The sequence below is a fragment of the Somniosus microcephalus genome, unplaced genomic scaffold, assembly GCF_052327205.1.
Source record: "Somniosus microcephalus isolate GS21.2 unplaced genomic scaffold, FLI_Smic_1.0 scaffold46, whole genome shotgun sequence".
Classification (NCBI taxonomy): domain Eukaryota; kingdom Metazoa; phylum Chordata; class Chondrichthyes; order Squaliformes; family Somniosidae; genus Somniosus; species Somniosus microcephalus.
In genome coordinates, this window is record NW_028225233.1 from 916,655 (window position 1) to 925,143 (window position 8,489).

Here is an 8,489-nt window from a genome sequence, read left to right on the forward strand (position 1 = left end):
TATTTCCTTTAAGTGCCAATCCAGTCTCCCCTTGAACACATTTAGTGTCTCCGCTTCCACCACTTCCGTCGGCAGCGAGTTCCAGGTCCTCACCACTCGCTGCATTAAAAAAAATGTCCTCACACCCAACCCCCCCATATCTCTTGCCCAAAACCTTAATTCTGTGTTCCCTGGTCCTTGTACCTTCAAGTAGTGGGAACAGCCTTTCTCCATCTAGCCTATTCAAACCCGTCATAATCTTGTACACCGCTATCAAATCACCCCTCAACCTCCTTTGCTCTAATAAAAACAAATCCAGCTTCTCCAACCTTTCCTTGTAGCTAAGATCCCCCCCTCCCCAGAACTATTCTGGTCAATCTCCTCTGCGCCCTCTCAAGGGCCTTCACATCCTTCCTAAAGTGTGGTGAGCAGAACTTAACGCAATACTCCAGTTGTGGCCTAAACAGTGCTTTATAAAGTTTCAGCATAACATCTCTACTTTTGTACTCAATATCTCTATTTATGAAACCCAAGATCCCATATACTTTCCTAACCACTCTCTCAATATGTCCTGCCACCTTCAGGGACCTATGCACATTAACTCCCAGGTTCTTCTGTCCCTGCACACTCTTTAAAACTGTGTCATTAAGTGTATATTTCCTCTCCCTGTTCCTTCTGCCAAAATGCATCATCTCACACGCCTCTGTATTAAGTTCTATCTGCCACTTGTCTGTCAATTCTGCTAGCCTTTCTGTGTCCTGTTGCAGTCGATGCTCACTGCCTGCCTCACCCCCAAGTTTGGTGTCATCTGCAAATTCAGAAATTCAACTTTGTATTCCAATATCCAGGTTATTTATATGGATCAAAAAAGCAGTGGCCACAGCACTGACCCTTGGGGAACACTACTGTCTACCATCCTCCAGTCTGAAAAACAGATATTTACCACAACTCGCTGCTTTCTGTCCTTAGACTGAAAACAATTGTTTATACAGCCCAGGTACCTGTGGTTATGTTCCAGGAAGCCATCCAGAGCTTCATAGGTCGTCCCATGGGAATGGGAGATATAAACCTGGCGTGTGGCAATGAGGTGGTTCCATTCATGGTCCAGTGCTGGATTTGTGTTGTGTCTGGATGCTGATAACTTACTATAGAACAGTCCTACACACCTGGTGTGGAGAATCTGAGACCGGCTGTATTGAGGTGGTTCCATTCATGGTCCAGTGCTGGGTTTGTGTTGTGTCCGGATGCTGATAACTTACCATAGAACAATCCTACACACCTGGTGTGGAGAATCTGAGACCAGCTGTATTGAGGTGGTTCCATTCATGGTCCAGTGCTGGGTTTGTGTTGTGTCTGGATGCTGATAACTTACTATAGAACAGTCCTACACACCAGAGACAGACAGATACAGAGTAAAACCCACACTCAATTCCCAGAGAGTATTTTTTGTGGGGGCTGCGCGACCCATTCAGATTAACATGCATGTGCAGTTGTTGCCATTAGAACATCGTAGGATCTGCTGCACAGGACCGGCAGCTTAAAGGGAACATTTGCTATAGAATAAAACCGACACTCAGATACCAGAGGCTAACAGATACAGAGTGAAAGACACACTCACATACCAGACACTAACAGATACAGAGTAAAACCGACACTCACATAACAGAGACTAACAGATACAGAGTAAAACAGGGATGCGGTCACCTGCACTGAGCACGCCAAGCGCAAAACGGTCACTGCCATGCATGTGGTGTACGCTCTGAAATGGCAGGGCCGCACTCTATGGATTCGGCGGCAGAACAACTCGACTCTTTCAACCAAACACAACACAAAGGCTCTTTTAAGAGCCACTCACCACCTCACAGAGAGAGCAGTGACCTGGGAGCGGGGATAGATTGACGATTTACATTGTGATCGGTGAAGATCTATATTTAATTACAAGATCAAATTTAGGTGTGGAGGTGTTATAAATCAGCATACGCACGATGGGTCGAATGGCCTTCAGTCGTTGAATCGTAGACATTTACGGCAAAGAAGGAGGTTATTCGACCCTTCATCTCTGCCGGCCGTAGCCTTGTCGGTAGCGGCACTTCTGTAACTCAATTTCTGGTCTGGGATTTATGTGGGTGTTGATATTACTCTATATCTGACACTTTCTGGGATCTGACTGAGAGTTACTGTGTATTTCTTAGGGTCTAGTATGTGAGTGTGTCTTTACTCTATAGCTCTCTGTCTCTGCGATGTATAGTATTATAGAATGTTACGGCACAGAAGGAGGCCATTCGGCCCATCGTGTCTGTCGGCCATAAACAATCTATAAAGCCAAATCGCACTTTACAGCTCTTGGTCCGTTGTCTTGCAGTTTACGGCACTTATGGTCATATCCAAGTTCTTTTATTAAATGTGATGAAGGTTTCTGTCTCTAACACCCTTTCAGGCAAAATAATTCCAGACCCCAACCACCCTGTGGGTGAAAATAAAATCTCATTTGACGGAATGTCTTCAGGAACTCCCACTCCAGTGTGCGGGTCACACACTCGGTTTATCAGTAATTCAGATGATAATTAACATCGTCTCAATGAGGCCCATTTACTGAATGATAAAAGCGATTTGTAAAACGATCACATTTTTGTTGATTTAAGTGTGATAAAAAGAAATCTGATCATGCGCTAAAATACAACCCTCGCCTCCCCCTCAGTTGTAGAAGCCACTTCTAAAACAGACGAGGACAACATGGAAATTCTAACCATAGAGCTGAGCAAAGTAGTAGTGACCTCAGTGTACAAGCCACCTGGCGCAGATTTCAGCTTCTCTAACCCTGTACCCAACCTGCACAATAAACCACAGATCATCATTGGAGACTTTAATAGCCACATTACCCAATGCGGGTACAAGGAGACTAACAACGATGGAGAAGCAGTCGAAGAATGGATGGACACTAACCAGCTTAGACTCATCCACGATCCTAAATTGCCAGCCTCCTTCCACAGTGCCCGCTGGAAATGTAGATATAATCCAGATCTTGCCATTGCCAGCAATGACATCGCTGGCCTCTGCAAGAAGCTTGTCACAGACCCAATACCACAGACACAACACCGTCCTATTGGCATCCAGGTAAATGCAGCAGTGTTACCAACCGTCGTACCATTCAAAAGGTGCTTCAACTTCAAGAAGGCCGATTGGAACAGTTTCACACGAGCACTTGACCGCAAGGTGAAACGCATTAAACCACTACCTGAGCATAAGAACATAAGAACATAAGAAATAGGAGCAGGAGTAGGCCAATTGGCCCCTCGAGCCTGCTCCGCCATTCAATAAGATCATGGCTGATCTGATCCTAACCGCCAATCCACTATGACAGGACTATCTCCTGAATCTAACAGAATTAGACACATGAAACAGGAGCAGGATCAGGCTACATGGCCCCTGGGCCCGCTCCGCTACCCACAGGGCCATGACCGATCCGCACCTAAACTCATGTCCAAATTCCTGCCCGCTCCCCGTAACCCTTAATACCCTTTTCTTCTAGGAAACTATCTATTTCTGTTTTAAATTTATGTAATGATGTAGCTTCGACAGCTTTTTGGGGCAGCATATTCCATGGACCTACCACCCTCTGAGTGAAGTAGTTCCTCCTCATCTCAGTTTTGAAAGAGCAGCCCCTTATTTTAAGACTATGCCCGCTAGTTCTAGTTTCAACCATCATCTGGAACATCCTCCCCGCATCCACCCGATCCAACCCCTTCACAATCTTATATGTTTCAATAAGATTGCCTCTCATTCTTCTGAACTCCAATGAGTAGAGTCCCAATCTACTCAACCTCTCCTCATATGTCCATCCCCTCATCCCTGGGATTAACCGAGTGAACCTTCTTTGTACTGACTCGAGAGCAAGTATGTCTTTTCTTAAGTATGGACACCAAAACTGTATGCAGTATTCCAGGTGCGGTCTCACCAATACCTTGTGCAACTGAAGCAATACCTCCCTATTTTTATATACTATCCCCCTCGCAATGAAAGCCAACATTCCATTGGCCTTCTTAATCACTTGCTGCACCTGCATACTAACCTTTTGAGTTTCGTGCACCAGCACCCCCAGATCCCTTTGTACTTCAGTACTTTCAAGTTTCTTGCCATTAAGATAATAACTTGCTCTACGATATTTCCTGCCAAAGTGCATAACCTCACACTTTCCAGTATTGTATTCCATCTGCCAAATCTCTGCCCACTTACTCAGCCTGTCTATGTCCCCTTGCAGGTTTTTTATGTCCTCCTCTCTCACTACTTTCCCTCCCATCTTAGTATCATCTGCAAACTTTGATATGTAACACTCGGTCCCCTCCTCCAAATAGTTAATATAGATTGTAAAGAGTTGGGGACCCAGCACTGACCCCTGCGGAACACCACTGGTTACTGATTGCCAGTCTGAGAATGAACCATTTATCCCAACTCTCTGCCTTCTGTTAGATAGCCAACCCTCTATCCATGCCAGAATATTACCCCCAATCCTGTGATTTTTTATCTTTAGCAATAATCTTTTGTGTGGCACCTTTTCAAATGCCTTTTGGAAGTCTAAATACACTACGTCCACTGGTTCCCCTTTATCCACCCTATATGTTACTTCCTCAAAGAACTCCAGCAAATTTGTCAAACATGACTTCCCCTTCATAAAACCATGCTGACTTTGTCTTATTAAACTATGATTATCCAAATGTCCTGTTACTGTCTCCTTAATAATGGACTCCAAAATTTTACCGACCACAGATGTTAGGCTAACCGGTCTATAGTTTCCAGCCTTCTGTCTACTGCACTTTTTAAATAAGGGTGTTACGTTCGCAGTTTTGCAGTCTGCTGGGACCTTTGCTGAGTCCAGGGAGTTTTGGAAGATTATTACAGCAAAAGCTGTCCAAAAAACAGCTGGAAGGAAGATCCCCCGAGGTTGCAGAGTATACTACAGCCTGGTCTCACCAAGGAGAATGCTGAACTCTACTGGGAGTATGTCTCAATGTTTGAATCTGACCCCTTCTCAGAGGAAACAATATCTACCGGTGAGAGGGTGATGTTAAGTATCTCTCAAGAACGTCAAAACACCTGGAACACCTTGATAGAGACAACAGATCTTACAAAAACAGCAAGAAGGCATGGTCTCTCATATGCAAACTTGGTGGTGATCCCAAGAATGCTGCCCAACATCCAAATGTGTCTGCTAACCAAGTTGCACACCAGTTGCTCCTAAATGGAAAAATCAACAAGAAACAACCAAGAGCACAACTAGATAGGAAGAAGTACAGCGATGATCCTGGCTTCACTAGACCATTCACCCTGGAAGAGCTGGAAACTGGTACATCTAGTCTAAAATACGGGAAAGCAATTGGTCTTGACAACATAGCAATGGAGCAGATAAAGCATTTTGGACAGCAAGCAAAGAAATGGCTCCTACAATTGTTCAACCATTGTCTGGCAACACACAAGCTACCTAATATCTGGCAGATGGCACATGTAATAGCACTATTAAAGCCTGGAAAAGATCCCTCAGATCCTAAGAGTTTTCGGCCAATTTCACTGCTTTGCCACACCTATAAGCTGTTTGAACGCCTGATACTCAATAGGATAGCACCAACTGTAGATGAGAAGATCATTCCAGAGCAAGCAGGTTTCCGCCCCGGCAAATCAACAACAAGCCAACTGCTCAACCTCACACAACACATCGAAGATGGTTTTGAGCAAAGGATGGTAACAGGTGCTGTTTTTGTAGACCTGTCAGCAGCATACGATACAGTGAACCATAGACGTCTCCTCTGCAAGCTTCTAGAGATGACAAAAGATATTCACTTAACAGAACTTTTAGAAAGCATGCTTCAGAATCGCCGGTTCTATGTTGAACTAGGTGGGAAGCGCAGCAGGTGGCATATTCAGAAGAATGGTCTTCCTCAGGGAAGCGTGCTTGCACCGCTGCTGTACAACATCTACATGAATGATCAATCTATAGACGGTGTCACACGCTGTTTTATATATGCTGATGACTTACGTGTCACTGCCCAAAGCACTGATTTTAACACCATGGAGAAAACGCTTTCTGAGGCCTTGGAGGGACTAAAATCCTACGATGAAGAAAACCACCTTCGCGCAAACCCATCAAAGACGCAAGTTTGTGCATTCCACCTCAGAAACTGTGAAGCCAAATGCCAGTTGAAAGTAACCTGGTGTGGAGCAACACTGACGCATTGCGAGCACCCTGTCTACTTAGGAGTCACCGTGGACCGATGTCTCACCTTCAAGAACCACATCGAGAAGACAAAGGCAAAAGTAAGTGCATGAAACAACATCCTGAATAAGCTCACTAACACAAGGTGGGGAGCAAGCCCGAAAACATTGCGAACCAGTGCACTTGCTCTCTGCTATTCCACTGCCGAATACGGCTGCCCTGCATGGGAAAGGTCTACTCATGCCAAGAAGATGGATGCCGTTCTGAATGCAAGCTGCCGATTTATCACAGGTTGCTTAAAACCAACAAACACCAACAGCCTATATATCCTGGTGGGTATCGCTCCCCCTGATATAAGAAGAACGGTAGCCAGCAAGAAAGAGCGACTCCGTCAAACATCAGATGAGAGGCACCCTCTGCATTGTCATACACCTACACCCAGCCGTCTAAAGTCAAGGAAGAGCTTCATGAACAGTGTTGTTCCATTACAATCAACCTCATCTGAAGCCCGCATCGCCTTGTGGAAAGACTGGCTCGCCAGTCTTGAACAACCCCCAGCGATGGAAATTTTACCTGATGAAAGCCTCCCCCCAGGAGCTAATTGCAACTGGGCAATCTGGAAGTGCCTTAACAGACTTAGGACCGGTGTAGGTTGCTCAAAGGTGTCACTAAGCAAATGGGGATATTCAACCAGTCCGACAACTTGTGAATGTGGAACTGAGGCACAGACTATGCAACATCTCCTGCAATGACCATCGTTAGAGCAAAATGCTGGAGTCCATCATTAAGGATGAAATAGCGGAGCACTTAGCAAATGGGGACAGGATAGGACAAAGTCAACATGGATTTACAAAGGGTAAATCGTGCTTGACTAATCTATTGGAATTTTTTGAGGGAGTAACTGGTAGAATAGATGGGGGAGAGCCAGTAGATGTGGTGTACCTGGACTTCCAAAAGGCCTTCGATAAGGTCCCACATAAAAGATTAGCATGGAAAATTGAGGCTCATGGGATAAAGGGGAAAGTTTTGGCGTGGATAGGGAACTGGCTGTCAGATAGAAAACAGAGAGTTGGAATAAACGGCTCATTTTCTGAATGGCAGGCAGTAACAAGTGGGGTACCACAGGGATCTGTCCTGGGCCCCCAGCTGTTCACAATTTACATTAATGACCTGGATCAGGGAGTCGGATGCAGCATTTCCAAATTTGCAGACGACACTAAACTAGGAGGTGGGGTGGGCTCAGAGGAAGAGACCAGGAAGCTCCAGAGCGATTTGGACAGACTGGGCGATTGGGCGGATAAATGGCAGATGCACTATAATGTGGACAAGTGCGAAGTTATCCACCTTGGGTGCAGGAACGGGAGGGCAAATTATTATTTAAATGGCAATAGATTGGGAGAGGGGGAAGTACAGAGAGACCTGGGTGTTCTTGTACACCAGTCACTGAAGGCGAGCATGCAGGTGCAACAGGCGGTCAAGAAGGCAAACGGTATGCTGGCCTTCATAGCAAAAGGGTTAGAATACAGGAACAGGGATACCTTGCTGCAGCTGTACAGGGCACTGGTGAGACCACACCTCGAGTACTGTGTACAGTTTTGGTCGCCTCATCTGAGGAAGGATGTTCTTGCCATGGAGGGGGTGCAGCGGCGATTCACCAGGCTGATACCAGGAATGGCGGGAATGACCTATGAGGAGAGACTATGTAGTTTAGGGATGTACACACTGGAGTTTAGAAGATTGAGAGGGGACCTCATAGAAGTGTATAAAATTCTGACAGGTCTAGACAGACTGGATGCAGAAGGAATGTTTCCCTTGGCGGGTGAGAACAGAACTAGAGGACATAATTTAAGGATAAGGGCTAAACCATTTAGGACAGAGATGAGGGGGAATTTCTTCACTCAGAGAGTGGTGAACCTGTGGAACTCATTGCCACAGAGGGCAGTGTACGCCAGCTCATTAAATATATTTAAGAGGGAATTAGATATATTTCTACGGGCAAAAGGGGTTAAGGGTTACGGAGAGAAGGCGGGGACGGGATACTGAATTAAAGGATCAGCCATGATCTCATTAAATGGCGGAGCAGGCACGAAGGGCCGAATGGCCTACTCCTGCTCCTATCTTCTATGTATCTATGTATCTATGTAACCCTGGACTGTTGCAGATCTTGCCGAATCCAACAACAAGGCACAAAAATGTGTCCAGTTCTGGCTGGGCTATGTATAGACTGTCTGTGGACACGATAAGAAGAAGAAGCCTCCCCCTCCCCCACACTTTTTAAACCGACGGGAAGGGCCCATGCGAGCAC